The 25841-nt window shown below is 41.3% G+C and overlaps 1 protein-coding gene across 11 annotated transcripts in view; it reads left to right on the plus strand.

Moving 5' to 3' along the window:
- Positions 1-697: 697 nt before the first annotated feature.
- Hhla2 (HERV-H LTR-associating 2) overlaps positions 698-25841 on the plus strand; it is a 78327-nt gene continuing 53183 nt past the window's right edge. For 4 of the 11 annotated variants that reach the window (XM_041673443.1, XM_041673453.1, XM_041673448.1 and 1 more), the window contains exon 1: positions 716-811. The gene's annotated coding sequence lies outside the window, so the exon portion shown is untranslated. Of the gene's footprint in view, positions 812-13629; positions 13651-18450; positions 18611-19662; positions 19742-25841 lie in introns of those variants that run through there. The other 7 variants (XM_041673444.1, XM_041673447.1, XM_041673451.1 and 4 more) reach the window with 5 other exon arrangements.

Here is a 25841-nt window from a genome sequence, read left to right on the forward strand (position 1 = left end):
TATCTACTGTGGAGATGCATACATGTGACATTAGAGAGAGAGACTAAGAGAGAAGGGAAGGGAATTATAACCATCACTGGTGCTATAGTGTAGAGCAATGGTTCTCAACGTGTAAGGGTTGCGATCCCTTTGGTGGTAGCATATCAGATTACGATTCATGACAACAGCAAAATTGCAATTACAAAGTAGCATGAAATGTTTATGGTTGGGGGTCGCCACAACATGAGGAACTGTATTAAAGGTTTGCAGCATTAGGAAGCTTGAGAACCATTGCATAAAGGAAACAGTGCTAAGTCCTCCACAGAGTGTGGAGTTTTTTTTTTTTTTTTTTTTTTTTTTTTTTGTAGATAAGGCTTTGCTTTGATTCTGTTTGCTAAGCTTATGTAGCAAACAGGACAGCAATAAAGATGATAGGTGTGAATGATTTGCTGTGGACTGTGGTTCCTTTACAAAGAACTGTCAAGTGGCAAGCATGCTTCTTTACTACTCTGCAGCAAGCTAGTCAGTTTTGCAGTGGGCATGAAGATGAAAAAGCAGCCTGCCTCAGGAAGTTTTGTCGTTCTGATGCTGTTGCAGAGTGAAATCTTCTGGTTGTTTATATAGCTTGCCCTTTACTCCCTGCAAAGTCAGCATGGGTGTATGAACTTTGGACTCAAAGTTAGGGAGGGGTTCTAAGAAAAGAACTCTTGGCTTTCTACTTTCCTCAGAGTGACATGTTCCATTCCTCACTCCTTCTTGCCAGTTCTCCATTCAGTGTTTACCCCCATGGGTTGCCTAGCATTTGGCTAGATGGTATGGAGTTCTAACGAAGGTAAGGTTTTTTCTATAATGTTTATTTCTATATCTTAAAGTTGGACGTGATTGAATCAAATATCTAGTGTTTTTACTTGACACATTACTTTTATGTTAGGGAAAAGTGTGATTAATCTTTTAAATCAATTGAGTATAAATATGTATAAATATATATGTACATATATATATATATACATATATAGTATACATGCACAAAACAAATAATAAAAAGTTGGCTGGTGGATGCTGCTATGTATTTTAAATAGAAGAAATTAAGAAAAACGAGACGTCTTAATGTTCTGACAAGACACAGAAGGAGGGCCTGGATAATGCTTGCATAAAGTGTTTGATGACGTTTGATTTCAGTAGGTGCAGTCTGTACTTACCTAGTTACAATACTGGGCTTGTTAGTTACCCTAAAGTGGCAAACTTCACTCCTGTGACGTCTGGAGGAGATGGGGAAGAATATGGAAATGATATTTTAGTAGAATCATCGGGTGATTTTTACAAAATCATTTTTTGTACATTTTTGCTACCTCAAGAAAAAGTCACTAAATTGATTTTATTTTTAATGTGTAGAGAAATAATTTTAAAATTAGGATTTAATACTTATTATCACTTTATTGTTCGGGACCTTGGATAATAGGAAGAATAGCAGTAGATATATATTGATGTATGTTGCTGTAATCTGATAAAGTGAAACTGAATCTTTTCATTTCCCAGAAACTGTCTGCTCAGACCACTGCACAGGTCCTGGGTGTTACACTTCTGCTTTAGTGTTGCAAAAACTAAGCTTCAAACCTCAAACGAAAGTCCTTGGCATGAAACTTACTTCTTCTGGTTCTTATCTGCCTACTCTGTAAAAGGAAGTGAGGAAATAAGACACCTAACTGGCTGAGCTTTGGTTTTTGCCTGGTTGCTCATTATTGTCTCATACAAGATGATACACTTACAGAGTTTAGCTGATTTTTCTAGTTGGGAAATGAATATTGATATGATGGTCTAGTAATCTGACCCTATATGGTAATTTGAAATCGAAGGAGGAAGTTTTCTCAACTCTCTTTGCTTTCCTGTTTGAATACGGTTAATTATTTATCTGACAGCTGATCCGCAGATGTCACCCTAGGGTAACTAGAAACCTGTAACTATTTCCCGTTCTGAATTGAGCCTCCCTCCTGCTGTTTTACTGATAGAAGGCTGTCAGAGGCAGACACTTCATTAAGTATCTGACGTATCTCCCTACTTCTTCCCTTGCCAACTTGACTTTGATTTGTTCAGGTTACTGGTGAGGAGTCCTGGGTTCTGACAACCAAACGCCATTCGCTGTTTTTGAGGGAAGTGAGAAGCTCTTCTCTGCCGTCCCTTTGTCTTGCCTTTGAATTCCAATGCTTTTCAATGTTCTGTTCTGTGTCCTCAGTTTAAGTCACAGTAAAGTCCTCTGTATTTTCTTGTCACACAGAATTTTCAAAGGCGGAAACTGATTTTTTTCCTTCCTCTCTTTCCTTCTTCCTTCCTTCTTTCCTTCCTTCCTTCCTTCCTTCCTTCCTTTCCTTTCCTTCTTTTTCTTTTCTCTTTCTTTTAGACCTCATTAAAGATATTGTCCACCTGGGGCAATAAAGGCAAAAGATGCAATGAACTTACTTCGCAAACAGTTCCTGCGTTTTCTAACTGGTGCTTTCTCCCTTCATGAAAACAGCATAGGATAATAGTCAACAAATCAGCAAATACCACTATCTTCTTTGTGGAAACCAAATATTATTCCCCTTCTTTCTCCCTTCATCTTTTATTTGATGTTCAAATGTCTCATTGCTGTATGCCCTAGCAATGAGTATGCTAGATTGACTTTCACCTGAAGGTGGACTTCCTGTAAAATTATTTTAGGCAAAAGGATTCCACTCTATTCTCACTTTAAGTACTATCTTTATTTATCCTTGCATCATCTGCTCCATTTGGCAGCTTTTTTTAATTCAGGCTGTACCATTTGTGTCCTCAGGAGTAAACTCATGGATGCCATCCATTTGAATTCAGCAGGCCAGCTCAACACTTCCTCTATTTCAAGAATGATTTCCAAAGGGTTGTCTTCTGGGCTTTACAAGTTGTATACTGACTGCCACTGAAATGACTCTTTCCTTGGCTCTTCAATCCTCTCTCATCTTACTATTTTGTTCAGCTTGTCTTTAGTTTTTGCATAGTCCTGTGTATATTCTGCCCATTACTTTCCAATGATGCTATTCCTAATGTCTAGTCCATCTATGGCCTTTGGTTATCTGTAACATATTTAATGTGATGTTTCTTTTACTCAGAATAGTCAAATTAGTTCAATATAGTATACATGTGGCAGCCTCATGCTTAATTGATTTTGGCACTACATTTGAGACCTTATAACTCATAATGCTAGATGTAACTGCTGTCAGCTTACATGACGTGACTCACTGAGGGCTAACTACTTCTTAGCCTGTATTATTTGCTGGGATGGATATTAAATAGTGTGTGTTTTTTGCTAGATAACTTGGCTGAATTTTTTTGTGTGAACTAAAAATCACATTCATGTGCTTAGACCATTTCATTGGGTTTTTGTGTGTCTGAGGTGACTTTTTGGGACTTTGTCTGATTTCCCACAGTTGAGGTATAGTAGTGTAAGCGCTACTTCAACTGTAGAGTTGGCTCTACAGTTTATGATACCTCTTGTGTTCAGTTATCCCAGACTTTAAAAAGTGAGAAAAAAATAAAACAAACAAATATTTCTCTTTAAACTCAGTTACTGGATTAGGTTCCTAGGGACCCCACATATATGATGGCTTAGAATTATGAAAACACTGTTTTTACAGTTCTGAAGCCCTGATGTCTGAAATCTTGGGTTCAGGGGCCACACACTCCAGAGAGGAATCTGTGCTTGCCGCTTCCTGGTTCTGGTGTGGCATGAGCTTTTTTGCTTGTGACAGTGTGATTCTAGTTCTAGCCTCCGTCTTCTCTCGTGACCGTTCTTACTGTGCATCTATGTGTCCTTCTCTGCCTCTCACTGGGATTTAGGGCCCAGTCCAGGATGATCTTCCCTCAACCTTATCTTCTCCCTGCTCACAAAGTTCCTATCTTCAGATATGGGCTTAAATATTGCAGGATCTGAGTTAACTCACTATCATGTACTAGGAAGGACTTCCAAGACTAGTCAACAAATCACAAGCCTATTGAGTCTGGGCATTGGTGAAAGTTCCTAGAGCCCCGCCCTGTAACCTTTCATGACTTTTGAATTCGGTAAATCCCTCTTTTAGCCTAAATTGGCCTAGTTGGCTCCTTCCTGTCTCTGCCTGTGGGTGTGGAGCTCCATTCACGCTGCTTTCCCTTAACTCTGCCCACAGACTTGTTGGTGATTTTTGTTTTATTTTATCTTATTTTTTTTTTAATTTTTATTTGTGTATATGTGTGCCTGACTTTTATGTGCACCGTGGGTCTCCCTGTTCCTCCAGTCCCTACCAGATTCTTGAGGTAGAATTTAGGGCCTCCCTGTGCTAGACAAGTACTATATTGCCACAGAACACCTCGGCCCTAGCCATTTGTTCTTGATTACTCCAAAGGGTTCTTGTGTTTGCTGTGCAACGAGGACTCGTGTCTGATTCCATATCCTTGACCTATAACATTTCTACTCATTCCCGATATGGGACTTTGTTGAAATTTTTGAAGACTTAACATTAAAATCACATTAAAATGTGTTTTATTTATATAACGAGGTCAAGTTAATTGTTTTTGCAAATTGTTAGTTTTTCTGCGCATATTCAGATGGTTCATTTTCAATTCTAAGCTAGTCAATTATAAGCCCGTGTTTTCTCAAAACTGAACCTGGGGCAAGGATTAAAATATTGATCTTTCACGTTGAAGGTGACAACCTGATGCAGCGAGGAGATGGAGGTGAGGCGGGTGGGTGGCTCTGTGAGAAACGGGTTTCCGTTTTGGCTGCTTCATGAGCAATGGAAAGGAGATTGAGAACTTTGGTGGCAGACAGGTACATTGGCTCAGCATGATGGGCACTTCTATAGCTGTGTCTTGGAAAGGAGAATAAAGGGGTGTGTCTCGGAGTTCTCCATGAGAATGAGGGATGAAAGGCAGAGATGGCATTTATCTGCCAGATCTATTGTTTCCTTCCCATAAAGATTTAACACACACTTGGTGGGAAGATGGGTCAATGACTAAAAGTACTTGCTGTGCCAGCATGTGATGTTGTTCTTAGACCCAGAACTTGTGTAAAAGAAAACCAGAGACAGTTCTTGTATCGATAATTCTTGTAGTCTAATGGGAGACCAGAGAGAGAGAGGAGAATGTCCAGGAGCTGGTAGGCTGGTTAGCTTGAAATACAAAGTAGAAAAATAGCAGAGAGACCCTATCTGAGCAGCAAAGACAGATATCCAATGTTCTCCTTTGACTGCCACAGGTATGCCCAAATTCACACCAAGTAATGTGTGCGCACACACCCATATACACATATATAAACAGATTTAGTACACAGAGGAAAACCATCCTATATATCCAAACTTCATCATCTAGTCCCTTTGATGACAGTTCAGGATACCACAACCGGCCCAGGCCCTGCAGTAAAGTGTTTCATTTTACTCCAGAAATATGAGGAAGAGCCAGGCTCTGCAGGTGTGTGGTTAGCTGGCTTAGCTCTGCAGTGACGTTCAGAGAAAATGGCCTGGCATTCAGTTCAAATGATGAACAAGCATCTCACAATTGCTGGGAAGTTAATAAAATAGTTAAGACAAAGCAATCTAAAGAGGCTCATGAGATTTGCATCCAAGGTGGCAAATCACATTTATAAATCTCTCTAATACTAATCTTTCTTCGACCTTCCTTGGAAGACACAACTTGGTTACTTTGGACATCCATAAAAAGAAGGTCCGTTGTCAGACTGTAGAATAAGTGACTGGTGAACCACTTGCTGCCTTCGGCATCTGTCACCATATTCTGTATTTATATTTTATTTATTTTTAAAATTTTAATTCAGAGCTCTTAAATAGTTTCCAATCTGACACCAAGTATAAGTACAAGAACACAATACAGTTTTATTGACTTTTCCCCATGTCCCTCAATGCTTAGCATCTAATACTCATGTTGCATTCATAAAATTTAAGAAATTAGCAATGGGACAGTACTGATATGGATACTATCAATTTTATTTGAATGTCATCAGTTTTCCCCATAAGACCCAATCAGAATACCTCAACAGACTTAGCAGATCTGTCTCTCCAGTTTTGCTTTGTTTTCTATGATTTTGGCGGAGTGGGGGTTAAGTAAATTGTAGCTCTGATTTATACTTTTCTTGTGGTTAGAATCAGGCTGTGAGTTTGTTGTGTATTACCTATAGGTGTGATATACTGACCATTGTGAATGTGGTACTACAGATGTGGTACACCTAGCATCATGGGTAGCATGGTGTAAGATTGCATCATAACTTGTCATGGATAGTGTTAACCTGCTTGCTTGTGCAACGTAGTTTGTCAAGCTTTCCCACTGAAATGATGATCTCCTCCCTTGAGTACTCTGGTCATTAGGAGGCACCAAGTCCAGTCTAGATTCAAGAAGATGGGCGCTGAACTTCACTTGTCATAAGGAATTTGGGTGCAGAGGTATTCTCTGGAATTATTTAGTAAGAGAAACAACTAGTTGCACCATGTACTTGTGTCAGAAAACCCAACATTGTGACTTATTTTGCTGATTCAAATTTCTAGCCTTGGCCATTAGGGACTCTGAGGTTGAGAGCTGTACCCTTTGGGCATTGTTTCACTTCTCAAAAATTTAGCACTGTCTCACTTTCCCTTCTTCGCAGCTCCCCAAATGTGCCTTCTCACCCAAGAGCATCTACCTCAGCCCGAGAAAGTATATTTTCCCAGAGAAAGTCTAGCTAAGCTGGAAGGAAATATTTTATCCCGGGTTTTGATATTTATAAGAAAAATAGACCTTACACTGAAGAAAAGCAGTTACACAGTTTATAAATTGCCTTCAGGGATAAAATACCTTAAAATGCAAAATTCATCAAAAGACTGTTAACGGGCTTGTGTTATTTTCATCAATCATACTCTGTTGACATTAATGATGTATTGTTCTTACTGGAAAAATCAGCTAGCTTAATTGTTGATTTTTAAAAAATTCTTGGCAAGTCAGAGTAATTCATTTGGATTTTCAAGGGAAATTTTTCTAGTATAATGATCTGGATTCTGATTCTCAAAAGTTGTTAATCATTGAAAATGAACTGCATCCTGCGTGCGTATTGGCAGCAAGGATGAATTTGCTTGTTTGTTATGATTGTGGATTTGATTTCTCATCTCAGCAAATATAGAACTGGATGCCCTTATGGTGCATCTCAAGATTGATTTGACAGCTTGAGAGGCCATTTAGAATGAGGGTGTAGGGAAGATGTAAGTACTTGATATTACATTTCACTCTATGTCATTTTCTCAAGAGTATAAATTCCTTGAGAACTGAAACTTTTTAAATGCGACATTTAGCAGGAGTATTCAGCCATCACTGCCAGCCCAAATAAAGTTACAGTAACTGTGTGCTAACACACCTATGGAAAAATACTATTTACTGCATAAGCTTTTGCTTGTCACCAAAATGCACTAGAGGTTTGGTAGATGGTTATAACTTACAGACTTTTTCAAGTTATTTTAAAACGATACCGAGTCAAGAATGCTGGCAGAATTCAATTGCTTTTCTTTGCTTTACAAAGTAGAAATGGGCTAATGTCTTTGCATGGTACTTGTAGACTTGAGAAATTATTCCACTCATAGCAAATCCATTGTTGTTTCTCCCCCCACCCCAGCTGTGTAATTCACAAGTGACAGAAAGCAACACCTGGAAGCCTTTGTCTTTTCTCCCTTTTCTAGCAAGCCTCTAATCACTTAGTTACATCCCTTGGGGTGGTCTTTGTCTCAACTGTCTCTTGGGTAATCCAAGTACTGTTCTAGTGGGAAAAAGAATAATTAAAGATATATGTACGTGTGTCGGCTAAACGTGGACCTGTGACCCATGCTCAGTTATGCTATTCAGTTCCTGGTGAAATGTTGGAAGTGATGGTTAGGATTGTGGAAATGTCAAGTAACATCAGACATTAAACTTACTTAGATATGTGAGGGAGATGGTAGGAATCCAAGTGAAGGAAGTACCCCGTGAAGTCAGCTTGTGCCAAACTTACAAAAAGAACGAGGCATCCTATGGTTGTTGCTCTTTCCTGGCCTGACCCTATAGACGGTTGGCTATGTCAACTGGCTGATGTCATCATGTCCTTTCCCTATATCCTCCGTCCTTGATGCCACTTTCAAAAGCTCTAACTCTTTCTAATTTCTTTGCTCGTTCTAATTTGGGGCTGGGAATGGGCATCAGCAGGAGCGGAGTTTTCAAGATTGGTCTTTGCACAGTTTGGAAGCTAGGATCTGAGCCAGAGAAACAACACATGGCACATAGAATTTGATTGCAATAAGTGGGACGTGACATAAATGTGATTACTTCTATTTTAATCTATAGAGATATAGATGTCCCCAAACTGGTTAATTCTAGAGAATGGCAGAAAAAAAATGGATGTCACCCAGTTGCTGGGTGAGCACACAATTGGCTTGGTGTGAGCAGAAGCACCCACATGTAACAGAGGAGTGGTATTAGTGCCACCAATTGACACTTGTTCTTTCTGCTCTCCTTTACGCTGCTGTCAATCACAAAGAGTCACATTTTTTTCAGGCTCCCTCTCTCTATGACATCTATAGAAATAGGAGGCATCAGCCAATGGGAGGCACAGCCAGACAATTTCTCTCCGCTTTTGCTTGCTGAGGTCCCAGTAGAGGCTGTCTTTCCTCTGTCCCTCCTCCGGGCTTTCACAAAGAAGGCTTTATCTGTTTCTACCAACTTCCTCGGTTGCCCATCTAGGCCTGTAGCAGCTTCTCATTATTGATAATGACCATATAATTTTATCCATTCTCTTATGAAAAACATAAAATAAAGAAAACAAAGTTCACCCATGGTAGTGGCTATCTCCTAGCCTGACCCTCTTACTGCTGCAATATCACCAAGCAGGTGCCAGCAAGAGCAGTAGTCCCTGCCATGTCCTACACAAATCTGCCTGGTGGACCCGAACTCTTTGGGTTCTTGCTACTAATGACTTATGATGTCCTTTGTTCTGGGATGCCTGGGAAGCTATGCCTTAGCCAAGAACTGATATTTAGAGGTGCAAGCATTCTCTTACTGCAGGACAAAGCAAGACTGTGGTGCAATTCAGCTTTCAGGGTTTCCTGGATTATTATTAGTCAAAGTCTAGATTTTAGCCAAGCCTAGCCTGCTGGGCTTATACCATTTCTCTGCATTACTTCCTCATATCTTCATGACTCACTCTTGAAAGTTCATCCTTCTTAGTGATGCCTCTGCTACAAGGAAACCAGAGTTTACAGTGTGCTTATAGAGGTGATAGAGAAAAATCTGCTAATTCGGCAAGATACATAAATGGAATTTAGGATTATCAGTTTTCAACAGTTTGAACAGTTATTCGATGGGGAAGGCAACAGCAACAGAACATCCAGAGGAATGAACAGTCGGTGGAAGGTTTGGAGTTTTACAATTGAAGAGAAAAGGAGCCTTGCTATGTTGTTTAACATTGGTACATAGTATAAGGGATGTCCATGGGATTATTAGTGAAGTGTACCTCTGGGGGCTTCTGTGAGACTGTCCCGGATGGTCAGTTCATGAAGGCTCTGACACAGTGAACGGATTGGTCCATTGATGGATTAATCCCACAGTGACAGAATAGAAAGCTGTGAAAGGGAGGAGGCAGAGCCTACTAGGAGGAAGTAGGTCACCAGGATCCAAAGAAAACCTTTTCCTGACTTCTTCATGTCACCTCCCCTTTTCTCTGGTCATGCCTGTTATGGGAAAGCTCACCTGTCACACCTTCCTAACACCACGATGCTCTGAAACACAGCCAAGGAGACAAAATTCCCTGAAACTATGAGACAAAGCCAACTGTCTCCTGTAGGTTGTTTCTGTAAGCCTTGCATCACAGGGATAAGGAAGATAATATTCTTACCGAAAGTTAGAAGGCGCACAGAGGCTAAATTTTATGGCAGAAAGGTGGCACTGTGCCTTTGGCCAGTTGAGTGTGGAGTTTTCAGTAGTGCAAATGCCTGGATGGCGACTATAAATGAAGTCTGATGCAAGACTAGAAATCCAAATGCTAAGATAATGATATGAAGCCAGGAATTCTCAGAGTTGAATCATACATCTCCTTTTCTGGAAAAACGCTAGCATGTGTAGTCTTGTGGAGATGCAAATAGGACCGTGCAATTTAGTGGGAGTAAAGCCAGGAATAGCAGAAGCAGCTAAACAGAGCAGCACTATGGGTAAAGTCGCCACCGATGACTGTGTGCAACCCAGGGTAGGTTTGCTGAGACAGTGTATTTGAGGACCATTTGCCAGGAGGAGGGATAGGAGGCACTCACCCATTCCTTCCCAGCATTTTCCTGGACAGAGCATTCTCGCTGATTCTGGGTTGTAGAAAATGTCTTGGGGGAGAATTGAGAGAACTGCTGTGATTTTCTCTCTCCCTGCCTCTGGCCTCTCTTGGTCAAGGTTTGCCCTCGGGCAGAGTGCCTCAGGCTGTGGTCAGTGGGCTGGAGTCTTTCCCAGAACTGGTTGCTCCAAAGTGGCCAAGGAAAGAAGTGGACAGGTAGATTAAAGCCATGCACACGAGTTGGCCGTCAAGTACATGTGCATGTGGGGTCCAATGTGCTCACACCACCTGAGTGTAGTCTGCCTTCATATGTAGGGTACAGAATAAACACAGAGTGGTTAGGAAAAACAACTGACTTAGTACAGGGTCAAGCCTCACTGCACATACACATTAAGCTCTGAGCCTTTCCCACTGTTTTTATCTATTGGTGTGGGTTGAGGCTGAGTGCGTAGGGATTCCCTTCTCATCATGGCTCCTTGGGTGGTTATGCTGGGTTTCCTTCAACCCCCACTTAATTTGCATTACATAACTCAATTATTTCTGAGACAGGGAGAGAAGGTGGTTGTTTAACAAGACTCACTCTTCTGAGTGCCATTGTCCCCAGCTGAAGTCTAGACACACTTTGGTGCAGTGTATGCCTTGCTTCTGATTGATTTCTCTGGGTGAGCACAGGTTGGGTTTTATCTTTGTGCCATAACACTAACAAGTTGGCAATGTCACCAGTACTAGCAATTATGCCTTTAAAATATCCAATGCAGAGGAAAGAGTTAAAGGAGGAAAGAAGTGGAAGAAGCCAGAAGTAGCCATCAATCACCTCCAACTGAATTCTGTGTTCCCATGATGCTACGCTTGCTACCTGGACTAATGCACATCCGTGTTCCTATGTTGTCCTCTGAGAAACAAAAGGGCCTTCAATCCCATGTCTTGAGGCTTCCCTCCTTGACATTTTACACATACTAGAAGTTTGATACCCTTCCCCCCAGTGCGGGGGCCTTGAAAGTTGAAGGAACCTTCCGAGGTGTTCGGCAATGGAAGGTGATTGGGTTATGTCGCTTTTATGGAGCTGGCTAAGTCCAGCATGAGTCGATTCATTCCTCGTGGAGCAGTTGAGCAGGTTGTCAAAGAGCAAGGCTGGCTTCTCCTGTTTCGGATCTTGCTGTACCTTATACCTTAGGGTGTTTTGTTTTTTGTTTTTTTTCTGTTGCAGTGATAGAACACCATGCCCAAAAGGAACTTATAGAATGTATTATGGTTTATAGTTCCAGAGACTGAGTCCATAATGGTAGGGGACACATGGCAGCAGGTGGACAGTGTAAGAATCATAAGGCTTAAAACAGTACTGGTAACTGTCACCCCTGTAAATATGCATATTACTGCACATGTAAGAGATCACAGATTATGGTATTGTCAGCCTTCTAGCAAGTTTTGAAGCTGAAAGTCACAGCCAGCTCCGATTCTACAACCCCTGCTCCTGACCTGGCAGCAATGCTCAGGTACCATCACTATCTGATAAGACTTATAAGGTACCCTTGCTATCCAATAAGGCTGACAAGGTATTCTCGCTATCCAATAAGTCTGATAAGGTACCCTCGCTGTCCACTATCTAATAAGGCTGACAAGGTACCCTCGCTATCTAATAAGAATGATGTTCAAATTGGAATTATTTTTCTCAACTCATCTGAATACAAGAGCTGTTGTGCCTACCAAGCGAGATGCCAGGCTCGGTGCCAAAGCTTCTTCTTGGCTCTTCAGAAGCGTAAGTGCCTTTATTTTTGCAGATGGGTTAAAAACGGTGCTTTTGTGCTCGCATTAAGCCTTTTTCTCAGAAGCTCTTGCCCTGTGGAATCAGATTAAATTCAAGGTAGCTCATCAAGTGTGGGCCAGGGGTGTGTTCCCTGCCCTCAGAAGAGCCTCCAGCTCAGCACCGAATACTGGCTGTTTCATGAAAGCACTGTGCATACTGATTGGGTGTGCTCTGTGCCTTTGGAGACAAGGGCATTGGCAACTGGAAAATACTCAAAGATGATAACAGAGAAGATCCTCTGCTACACAGAATGCTTAAGCACGTGCCAAAGCACTCGTATTAATTTCTCTTGGAGCTATTAACCTCTCCTTTGCCACTGGATCCTTCAGTTGGTCCTCTCTTCTGTAAGTGCAGAGGAGGGTGCCCATCCTGGACTGTGGCTCCCTTTCTGTGTGGTTCTGGGCAGGTCTCTTAGCTCCTGCTGCATTTGGTTCAACATACATGTGAGAGGGAGAGGGTGGTGCTGGCTAGGATGCTGAGAGGATTCGTATCTGCTTGTGGGATTCTGGCATGTTTGGACAGGTGAGCTATTAGACAAAATTCAGATGATTTATCGTATGGTGGGAAATTTCCTCTTTCAGCTTTCCTCTAGATAACAAAGCGATATCAGATACTATAGGCGATATGTCTTAGAGGAGGAATTAAGGCAAATAGAGATTATCAGTCTCTGTGTGTTTTGGGTTAAGTATTCTTTGTTAGAAAATAATGTGGAATTTGAAGCTTAATTGAGATTTGGTCTAGTTTTAAGTGTTATTAGAAAGCTTGAAAGAGCCAGCCTGAAGCTTTGAGAAGGCTAGCAGCAGATCTGCATGAGTCCAGGATGCAACAACCACGTGCTTTGCCAACATTTGTGAAAAACAACGTGGTTGGCAGCTGGATTTCTTGGTATTTTGAAAGGGCAGGTAATATGCATAAATAGATTTGGTGGCTTTCTTAAAGTTGTTTGTTTTCAAACGGGAATGCTGTACCTGTGTTTTCCTTTCTCCTGATTTCAAATATCTATGTGTTCCTCAGAGCTACCTGCTCTCAGAAGCCCGATCTGCTTGTGTGGTTTGCAAGGGGTTGATGTTTATTTGAATAATCTGAGGCAGCAGAAAAGGAATACGTTTAATCATCTAACCTTTACAACAAGGTGCATTTGAAATGTCAGCATTTTATTTCCGGAACAGGTGAGCTATTACATTATTAGGCTCGTATTTATTTATTTACACAGCACATCTTTTGGGGGAAAGGATTTGGAGCAACTCTGAACTGCTTCAAATAAAGGATAAAACAATAAGAAGGACAAAAGAGATGAAAGAGTAAACAAAGAAAGGAAGCCAACATAGTATTTGTGATGTACCTAAGGGTATGGGAAGAGGACCAGGGCAGAAATAATTTGTGTGATCTTTACTATTCAAAAGAAGAGACCACTTTCTTTTGCTTTGAAACCCACAGCAAAGACTGTGCTTGAAATGTTGGTTAACGTTATTCTACAGATACTTACATACTAAATAGCCCTGTACTGCCTTGGAGGCAGAACAATGCGGGTGAAAATGTCCTTCTCATGAAGTTCACAGTAGCAGACATGGTAAGTGTTGCACCTGCTGACACTTGACCAGCTGTACTTTGTTTTCATATGATTTATGGAAATAGTTCTGAATGCTTCCCTGACTCTCTAGTCAGACACCTGAGAAAGGGCAGACATCAGCCAGGTTAAGGAAAGCAGGAGAAGCAGCTGGGTGGACGGGAGACACTACACTGAGCCAGTGTACCTGCAGAGAGAGCCAGAGAGGGGCCTGCGGAGACCAGCACTGACAGCTCAGTCAGGTCACCCATGCCCCAGGACCGATTCCGTTTGATCAAAGTTAGCATGTGAGTGTATACATACTTTTTACTTCCTGAAAGGAAAAAAACATGATTTCTTTTGGACTTACTGTGCTTAGTAATTTATATAGTTTAAATCTTATATTGTTTTCAATGAAAATTTAAAAACATTATGTCAATTCTCACAACTTTTTTTTAAAGTTTACTACGTCTAGGAAATCTAAAAGCTAGGAGACTTTGGTCTACTAAGCCTTCAACAAATCTCACTGCAGAGACATGAAGTTAGTGCAAACTGACGGCTGAAGCCCTGTCTAGTGGCAAAGTTTTCTCCTTTGACTAAGGCAGGCTTTTCAAAACACACAAGCCACAGTTTCCCTGAACAATTGCTTTGGGATGAAAACCATGCTCAGTCCACTGAGCTTGTGGGATGAGTAGAACTTGAATCCAGTCCTGTTTCCTGTTCCCATTCTATGTGCCTGGATGGGGGTGGGACCCTTCTCTATAGGAAAACAGTCGTCCATTGTAGAGCATACACTTCCAGCGGTCTAATGTAAGGATCAAATCCATCAATTCCACAAGAATCTGATGCAGACTGCAAACAGATTGTCTGTTTCATTCATTTAGTGAGATATTAGTTTAATGAATAGGCCTGTTCTTGGTTGCCTTTAAGTAGGGGTCTGCATGCCAGCTATTGCTGAATTATGCTGCATCTATATACTTTAGAAATTAGGTTGACAAGAGAAAGAGTGAATTCAGTGGGGAGGGGATATCTTGATATCCCAGCCATTGGATAGGCACTTCGTTATTTCGTGCACATTAAGATGTTTGCCTATACAATTCTGTAAGAGAAATACCTTAAGATGCCGGAAAATTGCTTCTAGAAGAAATCAGAAACTTTGGACTGGAGAGATGGTTCGGTTAACATTGATTGCTGTTCAAGAGCAATGACCTGAGTTTGATTCCTATATTCCAGGAACCCATGATAGAAGGAGAGAAAGTTCTTCTCTCCCCTCCGTGAGCATGCTGCAGCATGTGTGTGACCACTTACACATATGTACATGTACACTCATAGTAACAATCATAACGTTGTATCATAACCAATCTTGAATGCAGCCTTTATCAGACAACATTTTTCCTTCACCCTTATGATAAAGAAGAAATGAGCCTGGTCAAAGGGCATTGGAGGGAGGATCTAGATGGCCTTATCATGACCGTGGAAAAGATCCTAGCTGAACCTTCCACTTTGTCTAAAGCCTCCTAAACATGCTCACCAAGATAAATTAATCATAAAACAGGTCCAAGGGTTGCAGGATGGATTGGCTCACTCCAGAAAATCCTTCGTAATTGGCCAATTACATTGGAAGCCTTGTTGAAAACAAACACTTTACTTAGCTAATGTTTACTCGAATTCCTGGAAACAAGCAATTACCTATATCATTTCTCTCCTCTGTACAATATCTTTTCTTTTATATTATGCCGATTTGTGTTTATTGAAGAAAATCAGAAATCGCAAACAAGAAAAAGCAAGGAGGCAAGAAAAATGAGGAAGCAGACAAAATCACGCCATAATCCTATTATACGCAGAACAATAGCAACATTTTATTCATGCTGCCACCTATTGCCCACCCACACATACGCTGCATGTGTAAATGCATGCGTTTTAAGAAATAAGTAAACTGTGCTGATCCTTACTCCTCCAGTGGCCTCAGGTCAGCCTAAACTGTCGTCTGTCCCAATGCCCCTGGAATTTAGACTCCTTTTCATCCTCGTCAGCACTGGTCCTCTTGGTTCACCTTTTCCATCTTGTAGATATTTCCTTATCTTCTCTTGAGAAAACAGTTCTTGGTCGCAGACACAAAGTGCCATGCGTAAAGGCTTTAAAGTTATCTGGCTTCTGACTGACTGTCTGTGGTACCATACGTGTACTGGCTAGTTTTATTTCGGCTTGATACAAGCTAGAGTCATCAGAGAGGAGGGAGCCTCAACAACAACAACAACAACAACAACAAAAACACCTCCATAAGATCTGGTGGTAGAGCATTTTATTATTTAGTGATTGATGGGAAAAGGCGCAGCACATTGTGGGTGGCGCGATCCCTAGGATGGTGATTCTGCATTCTATACGAAAACAGGTTGAAGCCTGGTGGTGGTGGTGGCGTACGCTTTTAATCCCACCACTAGGGACGCAGAGTCAGGTGGATATCTGTGAGTTCGAGGCCAGCCTGGTCTACAAGTGCTAGTTCTAGGACTGACTCCAAAGCAACAGAGAAACCTTGTCTTGAAAAAGGGAAAAAGAAAAAGAAAAAAAAAAGCGCAGATTGAGCAAGCCACAAGGAGTAAGGCAGTAAGCAACACAACTCCATGACCTCTGCATTAGCTTCTGCCTCCTGGTTATTGCCCTGTTTGAGTTCCTATCCTGATTTCCTTCAGTAAAGAACAGTGGTATGAAAGTATAAGCCAAATACACCCTTTTTCCCCCAAGTTGCTTTGGTTATAGTGTTCCAGCATAGTGACAGTAACCCAAATTAAGACACTAGGCCTTTTCTCGGTACTTTCCCTCTTCTGGGGTTCTTAATCCCAGATTCCTTCTTATTTTTTACTCACAGTGCCTTGGGAAGTAAGCCTCAAAAAATGATTTTGTCATCCAGTAAAGCAGTTTTTGTTTTTATTTTCACTCAACTCCAGCAATATTTGATTTTTAAAAAGTGGGTGCCATGTTATGCTCCTTGAAACTATTTTACCGAGAATAGAGTCAACCAAATGTGGCCATTTTATAACCAGCACATTATCATGATTTTTAAAAATTTCCCCATTTTTTATTACTTAAAAAAATACCAATCCAAACTCCCACTCCCTCCCTTCCTCCTAGTCCCCTCCCTCTCCCTCCACGGACCCTCCCCCCACACCTCCAACCCTAAGGGAGTGCCATGCACCCCACCCTGTGGAAAGTCCAATGCCATTCCTACTACTTGTAGGTTGAGCAAGGTTTACATCCAAAGAGAATAAGATCCCATGAAACAGGTATATGCAAGTAGAGACACATCCCAGTGTTATTATCCCTCACAGTCTGCCCCAGCTGTCAACTCCCTTTAGGGGGACTTGGTTGTTCCCATGCTCATTCGCTCCCAGTCCAGTTGGAGTTGGTGAGCTCCCATTAGCTCAAGCAAACTGTCTCAGTGGAAGAACCCCTTCACGGTCTTGAATTCCTTGCTCATACTCTCACTCCCTCCACTCTTCAACTGGACCTTGGGAGTTCAGTCCAGTGCTCCAATGTGGGTCATTGCCTCTGTTCCCCATCTGTTGTTGGAAGAAGGTTCTATGGTGATATTTGAGATAATTATCAGTCTGACTACAGGGTAAAATAAGGTGAACCCAAAGAAAAACAAATATAGACCCACCTGGAAATTGGAATCAGACAAAAATTTGGGAGCACGGGGGTGGAGGGTAGAAGGAGGGGGAAAGGTGGGAGGAGGAACACTTGAGGGAATGGGATGGTAGAGATGGAGGAAGGACAGGTATGAGAGCAAGGAAAGAGATATTTTGATTGAGGGAGCCGTTATGGAGTTAGCAAGAAACCTGGCTCTAGAAAAATGCCCAAGAACCCACAGGAATGAACCCAGCTGAGACCCTAAGCAACAGAGGAGAGGATGTCTGAACTGATTTTTTAATTTTTAATTGTATGTATATGTATGTGCCCATGCATTGGCATGTGTGTGTGTGCCTGTGTGGTGGGAGCCTTATGACTTCTTCAAGAAACAGGGCTGAGAATAACATGAGCGTCTTTCCCTGTGGCAAAACTCCTGGAGTCCCTGACCCACTTGGGTGGTTCGTTTCATGATTCTCTGACCCATTTGGATGATTCACTGCATGATTCTGGGCATGACTCTGGGAGCGTGGGTGTTACATGTCCTCCTTGCTTTCACCATGCTAGCCCTACTGCTGGCCTGAGTGAGCCACAGTCATGAAGTTTAAAATTACACATTTGCATAACTGTTCTGGGAAGAATGATATGAACCATAAGAGCTTTTAAGAAATGCTATTTACTAGTTGGTATCCAGAATCAGTAGGAACAGAGAGTGAAGCAGACTCACAGAAACCCACTGTTCCTTTATTTCTAATAGCTGTGCCAATACCCAAGACATTAAGGGAGTTAGACACAGGGACAAGGAATAGACAGTGTCAACCATGAGACCCCAGACTCAACCAAAAGCTATAGATAAAATATTAACCACAAGAGACAAAACTTTTTCCCACCCTGCATGATGCTGTAACCACTTGTACTGCCAAGTGGACACACTGTTCTGCCTGTGGGTGTGCCTAGTCAGAAAATTCCCTTTGAAGCTTGCAAGACTGCTTACGCTTCTGACGTTAGAAATGTAGGTCAAAAGGGTAATGGTTACACGTGGGAAGATTGGGAGGTGGGAGGGAAAAGAGACAGGACACAAGCTAATAATTATTGTAACCATTTTTTTTAAAAAAAAAAAGAAATGTAAGATGTAGAAATGTAGAAAGTAAAAATTGTTCTGTTCACGCAAACCATTGAAACTGTATAAAATGGTTCAAGCTACTAGGGACTACGTGCTTGGATGACAACCGGTGATCACAAACCTTTATTAGCACGAACTCCACACATCCATCCCAGGTCCTTTACCCATCTGCAGAAAGGCCTCCAGCACCTGTATGCACCTTATGCACCTTCAGATGCCCTGGAGCTGGAGTTAGAGGTGAGTACCTGGAACTAAACTCAGGTCCTCTGCAAGAGCAGCAAGTACTCTTGACCATTGGGTCATCTCTCCAACTCCAGATTATATTTTATAGTTAACCAGAAAAATCAAATCCTCTTTCATGTGTGTATGTATGTGTGTGTGTGAGGGGGGAAGGGGAGAGGAGAGAGAGAGAGAGAGAGAGAGAGAGAGAGAGAGAGTTGTATCTTTAGAGATTGTAAGAAGACTCACAATTTCTCTTCTAAGTGGAGTGTCTCAGCCTACCTCATGCCACAGCTTGTCTCATGGCAGCCTTGATAATTCTCAAACCCTCTGCTAGAGTGGTATCAGTGCCTGGCAGGGCCAGCTTTTAACCCTCTGGATCCACGGCCTCATTGGATCTCTTTCCCATGACTGCAGCGAACAGTCACTGAGCATGGTTAGGAGTATTAACATGTACCTTTAGCTATAGGATATGATCCCTCCATAGTAACTCATTGGTGGCTACTTCTAAACAATGTTCCACTTAAAAACCTCCTATGAGGGCAGACATTCAAGAGGGCTCTGAGATGCCTTGTGGGGTCTAAGTAATTTATTAGAAGAGTTATTAAAGCCATGGACAGGAAGATGAACAGACAGCAGCATTACAGGGGGGTCTGAGGAGAGTTTAGACTCCAATACTAGAGCTAGGCATTGGGGAGGAGCTCTGAGGAGAGGACTCAGGACCCACATGGGTCTTACATGTTTTTGAGATTGAGGGTGGTTTCATAGCGCAAACCTCTAGGCAGGCTCAGGGTTTGCAGAGCAGGAGTGTGCCCACCCATATTCTCTTTCATGTAAACACACTTCCCTAGGAGAGAGATCTGGCAGCTGGAGGTCTGTTAGCTAAGGACTCACAGAGGGACTCAGTAGGGTGCCTATCAGCATGTATGAGTAGAAGGCTGTTACAAATATGTTTTATAGCCTGAACTATTGCTGGTCTTTGACCAGACATAAAAATGTCATAAAAATGCCTAGGAATCTGGAGTGAGATTACATTACATCACAGGTCTCATCGAAACTTCTTTGGACTTCCACTGATTCGTGAGACCTGTCTTCCCTGTCTCTTGTCACAGGTTCAGCCTTCCTCCTCTAGCGCCACACTCTCGCCTGGTAAGTATTTCCCTAATATATGGGCTGCACTGACCATCCTTTTATTAGAAGAAGCCAAGTAACACACACATCCAGTAAGTGGCTATTAAAAATTACAAAATCTAGTCATAGAAAGTCTGTGTCTACCAGCTTGCTGATCTCAAAGGTACGAGGTGTTCTCAGAGGAGAAGATCCCTAGAGGAAAATATTGAAATATGCTAATCTAAGTACTCCCAGAGTCACGAGCTTCTATTCTATTTCCACACAGGAACAGATGTGTTTGTTCACTCACAGGTGAAAACATATTTTGAGCATCTCTTATGGTTGTTAGCAGGCCCTTCAACACTGATAGAATTAATCATCATTAAAGCACTTGTATTAGCAACTTCTACAGTACCGTCTTGGAAAGTGTGTTCTGAACAGTTATCTCTCACTCATCCTCAGGGAGCAGATGAAAAGCAGTACACACACTCGTCACATGGCCGGGGCTTAAGCATTCTATTGTATAGTATATTGTGAACCTTATCTATGTCAGTGAACTTCATATCTAATTGTAAACTGGTCAGTTACATGAGCATCACAGCTGAAAGACAACATATTTTTGTTCCAGTTTTCTAACTGCCAATTTCTGATTTATCAAAGTCTTCATAGTTTACACACTTTACTTCTTACCAATCTTTTCTACAAGAAGAATTTGATTGTTGACAAGTCATACAGGGAGTTCCAGTTTGCACAGCTGCATGAGTGGGTTTTATTCTACCCCCTGTATTATTTACAGATGGAGTTATATGTAAAATGTAAGTATACAATCCCAAAAGCAGTAGACAACTTCAGAGTCCTCCACAAAGATTATGATCTAGAGTTCAGAATCTTCCTGAGTTTGTCCCTGTCATTATTTCTTCTTAGGCCTGTCCTTCCAACAGGCTGATAGCCAGTCTGACAGCTGATTCTGTCTGAATCCCATCTTCTCCCTGGACATTGATAGGCTCCTCTAGATGCTAGTCTAGAATTTAGGATATTTCCTTGAGTTTCTTCATGGTTTCTTGGCATTTTCATGATAAGGCGGGTCTCTATATATAAATTCAAAAAACAATGTATTTTAAAAAATGAATTTTAAAATTCAGTTCTGTGAAGAGAATGTGGTTGACACTTATAGGTGAGGGATTCTAGGGCAAGATGAAGTTAGTCGTGTCTCGGGTTAGATGTCTGGGTCCGGGGAGTTTATAAAAAGCCAGAGTATTGAAGAGAGGTCCTGAGTGGAGTTCTAGAGAATTTGAGCCCAACTGTCAATGTTGAATTTGAAGGAAAAAAAAAAGAAACAAAACAAAACAAACAAACAAACAAACAAAAACGACTACAAAGGAAGTACTAAGCACAGCTCTGGAGGACTGTCCTGCGTTTCTTGTTTCTGAGCTCCCAGCGGTCCAGCGGTGTTCCCTCTCTCAGAAGTCAGAGCGGAGCATTTTGCCCAAAGAAGATACATCTGTAAATCTATACAGAGGGCTTCCTGGAGAAGAGAGCAGGGGATTTTTAACCCGTTTTCAAGATAGCCAGCTTCTTATGTGGGCTGTCCAGAGCTATCTCTCAGGTCTTTGAAAAATGGTCCCATTCCCAGGCAGTGCGTCTGTCTAGACTCACCCCGCTCGGTTCTGGGCTGGCTTCCAGCTCCTACTTGAGGATGTCGGCGATCCATCCTGGTGTTCATTCAGTCCTGAACTGTAGGAACCCGCCTTCCCAGGCCACGCCTCTCTTGTTTTTACATTCATTTTCGTGGACATTTGGTGGAGCGCTTTCTTCCACAGCTTCCTAACAAGGGGCAGATGGGTTATTTCTCGGAGGCTGTGTGAGTCTGAAAATGTCATTCTGCCCCCATAAGCTTTGAGCTGGACGTAATTCTAGGTTGGAGGTCATCTTCCGTTAGAATTCCCCACTGCAGAGAATTTTCTTTTCGCTCCAAAGTCACGCCGTTGTGAAGCTGAAAATTGTTATGATCAGTGATCTTTTTCTTCTTGGGAGTCTGTAGAGTTCCCCCCCCCCCTTATGTTCTGAACTATCAGAACGGAGACTCTTAAGTTTTTCAATCTACTGTGTCTGTTCAGTAAGGGTTTTCTGTCTTTGTGTTGCAGTAATAGACACTTATCTGGTATGTTCTGGAAATTTTGTATAGTAATTTTTCTTTGCTTTCTGTTCTTCCTTCCCTTTCTCCCCTTTCCCCAGCTTTCCTTAAAGCTGGCCTCAGAGTTTTCTTTTTCTCCTGTTTTGTGCCTCTGTATCTTTCTCCTCTACTGTCAAGCAGCCCTCTTCCATTTTCTCTTTTGTTTCTAGTGACTTCACCTCTGCTTGTTTCCTATCTCAAAACACATGGTCTGTTAATTTTTGTGGCATTTCACTTCTCTTCTATGGATGCAGCATTTTCTTATCTCTCTGGGAATAAGAAGACAGTTTTATTGCAGGCAGTTTACTGTATTTGTTGATTTCTTACCTACATATTTATTTAATCAGGATGCCTTTTGTGGAAGATGCTGTTGTGTTTTATTTTCTTTCTTCTTATGACAGCTTTCCTCTTGGTGCCTGGAAGTCACTGAATGTCTCCTAAATATTAAGAATGGGAACCTAAGAAGCCCATAGAATGCTTGCTGCAAGAGCCTGTACTTAGGACCATGTTGATCATCTAGGTTTGTTACAGAGGCTCTTTGGCAGGGCAGTGCAAGGGCCTCTATACAGCAGTGGATTCATTCATTAACTATTCAATCCTCTTCGCAGTCCAGCTCTAAACTGAGTCTGGCTTATCAACTTGGATATTCATGTTTTTAATTTCTGTAGGGAACAAGCTTCTAGGTATCTCCCAGAGCAGGCACAATTGCTCAGCAAAGAGGGATGGACGAAAGAGCCTGGAGAGCAATGCATAATTATTCCTCTTGTGTGTTGCAATAGAACTTGAGCCTTTTAGACTTTTAGACAGGGCCTCACTGATTGGCCTGGAACTCTGGAGCTCCCTATGCAGACCAAAGTGTTTTCACACTCAGAGAGTCACAGGCCTCTCCCTCCACAGACCTGGGATTAAAGGGGTGCGCCACTATGTTTTGTCTTGATTCCATTAAAAAAAAAAATCTTTGGCTGCTGCGATCTGTTCATCTACTCTCTTTCAGTCAGCTGATGAGGAAGCTTTTCCCTTTTTCCCTTGGCACAGCAGAGGGGTCAGAGCACACAGATAAACTCCCCACAGTTTCTCTCCTAATATAAAACAGATTCAGCCACTCCCATTCACACCAGCCCCAATTCCCTTCGCCACAGAGATCCTGCAGGCAAATTTCTGGGCAGTTTGGGCATTCTCCTGCTCTTCTTGGGAAGGTCTGTGATGATGAGGCCTTTGCTTCTTATTTTCATCTGTAGATGATATCACCAGGTAGGACATCACACCTACTTTTTCTTCCTTTCTTTTTTCTTTTTTTTTTTGAGCATTTTAAAATTATCTTATTGTATTTTTGTACATTTCTCTAATCACACATTTTCCCTTTTCTCTTTCCTCCCTTCAAACTCTTCTATATATTCTTATACTCTTCATTGCTTTTTTTTTCAAATTTATGGTCTCTTTTTTATTAATTGTTTTTATACACACATTCACACAAATACACACACACATGCATGTAGACACTTCCAAATGCATAAACACAAACTGCTCAATTTGCATAACTTTACCCTTGCATGTGTGTTTTCAGGGCTGATCATTTGGTGTTGGATAGCCAGTTGGTGTGCTTTCCCCCAGCATTCCTTGGTTGCCTGTAGGTCTTTGTATAGGGTTAAGGCTTCTTGGGCTTCCCCTCTTCCACTGTCCATTGCTGTTGTCCTTGTTCAGCTCATGTGTAGGCAGTCATGTTAGTGAGACTTTATGGGCATAGCTTCTGACATTGCTAAAAGGTGCAATCTCACAGCACTTATTAACTGCGATGGGCCCCGATTCCCTGTATTGGATGACTATAAGAAACTGTCTTCAGAGAGGGCTGTTTTGTCTTAATTGTCCCCTCACATCCCTTCCCCCTAACCAGTTCCAAAAGCAGTTCCTAAGTCTTCTGGACACCCTCATACAAACTGGTTGACTCTCACAGTTTTCTAGTACTGTATAAATATTAATTTTCTTAGGCCTACTAAGTTCTTATGTTATGAATCCCCAAATTTTGTCCGCTATTTTTTTCTTTGCCTCTTTTGCTTAACTGCTCTGTGTCTTTTAAATAAATATCTTTGCCAAGTGTTTATTGAATTAAGGAGATGAGGAAACAATTAAAGGCAAGTGTCTAATCTGTGTTGCTATCCCAGAAGCCTTCCATGAGCTCCTTCTTCACACCTTGTGGATGCTATCATTCCGGGACTGCTAAATTCCTGAAGACCACACATGTTTTGCTCTTCCTGCTCTCGGAGCGCAGTTCAATTATATTACTGGATTCTGATGAAATCTACTGTCTGCATTACTAAGAGCTTAATGTTTAGTTTCCCTATCTACAGTTGACCCTTGATTTCAGCCATTTGATTCACCTAAATCTGCTTCCTGTTATTAATATCCCTCCATTGTAATAGAGATGCAAACCCTTCAGCCATCAGTCTAGAAAGAAGCTACGATGAAAGGAAATTAACGTTTCTTATCTGGCTAAAAAATCTTGTTAGAAAATGCTAAAAATAGCAATTGAAATGAGGTTGTTTGAAAACAATGATTTCATCTATTGATAATATTATTTTGTTTTCATAGTTAATTTATAAATGAGTAAAAGTTGTTTGTATTGTTAAAATACGATTTCAAAAGTATCTTCACAATAAAAGCATAAAGATGCAAATTAATTTTTTAGCCATATACACCACAGTTCTAGTCTCTGCTCCAAGTCAGTGAGTCAGATTAAATGTATTATGTATCCTTAAAAAAATGACTGTATGATATAATCATGATAGGATAGGAGTATGTGAGCTTTAAAAACACAAAGAATAGCATATTTTGCCTGCTATTCTGTGTTAGATCATATTTAACTATGTTTCTGAAGATTATTCCATAGTCAGACAATTACGTCTGCCTTATTCTTTTATTGGTTTTTGTGGAATAGAATAAAATAAAACCACATATGAAACGGGGCATAGCTAAACAAATCAACACAAAATAAAAGCTCCTAAGGTTAGCCAAGCAGTAGAATATTCTCAAGATTGTGCAAAGCTGCTCGGGTCCCTTCCAAATCAGTAGTGTCTCTGCTTCCCTGTGGGCATTTCTTCTGTCTTTAATGTTGCTGCCTAAATATGGAGCCTCATGCATATGGTTAAGACACACCTTCTTTGATTATTTCAGGTAATTAGAATTGTACAACAGGAATTGCTCTGTGTCTAACTTGGGGTTCTCATTTGTCCTTCCTGTTCTGTGTGTCCCTTGACCGCCCTGCCCAATCTTCCTTCTGTTGGAACCTTACCAATAACTTATTATTTCAGTTGTCTTTACTCACTGTATTAGTTACTTTTATTTTGGCTGTGATAAAATAACTTAAAAATAGATAAATTTAAAAAAAGGAGTTTATTTTGTCTCACAGTTCTGGGAAGTCATAGCAACCAGAGCTTGGGACAGCTGGTCACATTGTGGTCCTAGCTGGGGAGTAGAGAGTTGAAAGCTTGTACCTAGCCTTGCTTACTCCATTTTGTTCAGTACAAGACCCCAGACCATGGAATGGCACTGCCCTGCTTTAAGGGGTTGGCCTACATCTACATAATTTCCCACAGAAGTACCCAGAGATTTATTTCCATGTTGATTACAGATCCCATCGGTGGACAGTCAACTTTAATTATTGACTCCCTTATGTTCTTCTGCTGGATTACTAGCTGTGTCCTTGGTTCTTAAGATCGTAAGTCAGTTGGTATTTTACTATCTGCATAAGGAATGGGAAGCAACTAAGGTTTCGTTTAGCCTTTTCTAAACTTTTGAGGACCTTATTGTCCCTTCCTGTTTTTCATTCATATTTAAAATGTGTATGTCAATAATGTACTCAAGTTGTATTTGAAATGTTTATTCTTGAACTTTTATTGCCATTATTGCTGCTATGATATATGTTTAAATTAGTCTCATGTTCACCAGTTTATTGAGTTGAGAGGTTTTTTT

The sequence above is a fragment of the Microtus oregoni genome, unplaced genomic scaffold (assembly GCF_018167655.1).
Source record: "Microtus oregoni isolate MIOR12 unplaced genomic scaffold, Mior012 000023F_ref0000262, whole genome shotgun sequence".
NCBI classification, from domain to species: Eukaryota; Metazoa; Chordata; class Mammalia; order Rodentia; family Cricetidae; genus Microtus; species Microtus oregoni.